This window comes from Somniosus microcephalus, unplaced genomic scaffold, assembly GCF_052327205.1.
Source record: "Somniosus microcephalus isolate GS21.2 unplaced genomic scaffold, FLI_Smic_1.0 unresolved_chr4, whole genome shotgun sequence".
Lineage (NCBI taxonomy): Eukaryota > Metazoa > Chordata > Chondrichthyes > Squaliformes > Somniosidae > Somniosus > Somniosus microcephalus.
Window position 1 is genome coordinate 12,905,543 of NW_028225182.1, and position 2,873 is coordinate 12,908,415.

General features: G+C 44.1%; 1 non-coding gene across 1 annotated transcript; it reads left to right on the top strand.

Moving 5' to 3' along the window:
• Positions 1-240: 240 nt before the first annotated feature.
• Positions 241-313, top strand: trnav-uac (transfer RNA valine (anticodon UAC)). The gene has a single exon. It is a non-coding gene; the product is annotated as a tRNA-Val (tRNA).
• Positions 314-2,873: the final 2,560 nt, after the last annotated feature.

Genomic DNA, 2,873 nt, shown 5'->3' on the forward strand with positions numbered 1-2,873 from the left:
TTTGGAAGCATGTGTTGCTCGTATTTGTAGCTTTAATAAAAGTTTGTGACGTTTGACTCCCGCTCATGTCACTTCTTCCTCTGTTGAATAACAAAGGAGGGGCTGACGTTGACCAGACTGCACTGCGCCTGATATTTGTGAGCTCCTCCTTTATATTGACTGATGCTGTTTCAGCTGAACCAATCAGCACAGAGGAGCTTTACTGGTCAGTTCCCCTCTGTTGAAGATACGGACCGAGCAGTTCCCGTAGTGTAATGGTTATCACGTTCGTTTTACACGCGAAAGGTCTCCGGTTCGAGCCCGGGCTGGAACATTATGTTTAATGCTGCTGTGGATGAACAAACAGCGGGTTTATTTTAAGTGAAAAAGAAAATTATTGCAAATGCTGTAAATCTCAAATGGAAACGGAAAATGGTGGAACTTCTCAAGAGGTCAGGCAGTATATGTGGATAAAGAAACAGAGTGAATGTTTCAAGTCGATTACACTTCTGTTAGAATTGGGAAACGTGAGAGATGTATGGCTAGTTTATTCTCCTGTCAATAGGGCTACAGCGGCTCCTCCCTTGTTCTTTATTAAACTTCACTAGTCAGATACCTCTGAGTGAGGGAAAACTGATCCACAGTGAGGCCCATTTCACCGTTTATTCCCTTTTAAACCCTGGAATCTCCGAATCCCTGAAGTTCAGAAATGTAATTCATTGACCTGCAGGGTGGCCGTCAGTGAGAAGCCTTTTCTGTCCGGATCCGGAAGCGCAGCTGGATTCAGGCTCAAGATTGCCGCTACTGGTGATAACTTTTTGTTGGGTAAGGTTATTACGGGTTAAGGAAACAAAGCGGGTAGATGAAATGAAGATACAGATCATCCCTGATCTAATTGAATGGTGCAACAGGATCGAGGGGCTGAATGGCCTCCTCCTGTTCCTATTGAGTCGCTACAATGCAATGTACCCCAGTGTTGGAGGGTTTCCGGTGTGTAATGGTGATCGCTTTCCGAAAACTCAATGGTTCGAAAGTGGGCAGAGCAATTTAAAGTATTTTCTCCATTCAAGTATAGTAAATATGAAAATTGAAAAAGTTTGCATGATTGGTTCAGTATAAATAAAACACGCATTGACAGGCGAATTATGCCATTCAAATGGCAGCGTTACAGTGAGTGAAGTAATTCTCAATGGTATTTCCCATATAGGACACAGTTTGGGTTGCGGTACTGTATGGAGGATTTGGGGAAAGTTGGCGCTGATTTAGAGAATCTCCGCCGCGCGTGTCGCAATTTGACGAGGTGGGCCTTATTTTATTTAAAAATTGAGGCTGGGGACTTTCTGATTGAGAATGTGGAAGCAAAACTACACAGATAATTAGGAAAACACAGGGTCAGCGACGGGATTCAAAGTGCAGTTTCAATCGGCCTGTCTGAGTGTCCATTCAATAAGAAACAAAGAAAACGCGTCTCCAAAAATGCCCCACACCGTGTTATGATTCCGGAAACTGAGCCGGGGGAGAAATAGAGACATAAAAGCACAGGGATATAGAGAGGAGGAAGAGCGAAGGGGAAATTACCATTTCCACGGAGAACTAATGCAGAGACTCCTCTGCTGCGCCTGGAGCACCCTCCTGCAGCCCGGATACATTAACATCCTAACAGCTCATTAACTGTAGCAGTGGGACCGGGCGGCGCTTCAGAAGACAGTTCGAAAAGGCAAAGTCACTGTCTCGGTCTCCAGTGCTCTGGTCATCAAGAATAGCCACACACACAAAATGGTTTTGCAATGGTTAGCTCCTCACCTGGCTAGGTTTGAACCGGCGTTCTCGGGGATCAATTTTTCGCTTCGGTTGTTTGAATAAGTTTCAGTGAAGCCCCAAATCCCAACCGAGCGCTCGTGGCGCCGGCCACTATTCAACCTGCAGTTGAATCTTTTGCAATCACCATTAAATAACCGATTACCATAATTTACAGAATGAAAGAAAGGCGATACACGCTTCAATAACGCATTTTGCCCTTTGTAAGGAATCAACTGTTTACCATATCTCATTTTACACATTGCGTTTTAGGAATCTCGTTTAAAATATTAATTGCTTATGAAAGCAGAAATCTGGGGCAACATTTGCTAAAATTAACAGGACTATTCACTGAACAGAATAACATTTTTGCGAATGTATTGTGTTTACTTGCGCTCGAACCGGGGACTTTCCGCGTGTGAGGGAAGCGTGATAACCACTGCAGAACGGACACTGCTGCACAGCTGATCACAGAGAATAGAATCAGTAGTGAACAAAATATCCCACGGTGCGCATTTTCAGATTCAACGTAGTCAGCTTTTACGTCAAGTGAAAGATTTTATCAGTGAAACGATTGTAAGTAAGTGTTAATCGTATTTGTGCCTTTAATAAAATTTTGTGCCGTCTGACTCCGGTTCATGTCTCTTCTTCCTCTGTTTAATAAGAAAGGAGGGTTTTGACGTTAACCAGACTGCACTGCGCCTGATATTAGTGAGCTCATCCTTTACATGAGTGATGCTGTTTAAGGTGAACCAATCAGCAGAGAGTTGCTTCACTGGTCAGTTCCCCTCTGTTAAAAGTCCGTAGCCAGCGGTTGCCTTAGTGTAGCGGTTATCACATTCGCTTTGCACGCGGTAGGTTCCCGGTTTGATCCCGGGCGAGAGCGTTATGTTTAAGCTTGCTTCCGAGTTCATTCTCTAACCAAAAGGGCTGCAGTGACTGCTCACTTATTCTTTAATTGCTCTTATTTCACTTCACTAAATAGAAAACTTTGAGTGAGAGTAAACTGATTTACCGAGGATCCATCGCGTGTGAGGCGAACACGGTAACCGCCACACTGCAGCCGATCAAAGGGCGAGAAACCACTCAATATAAAG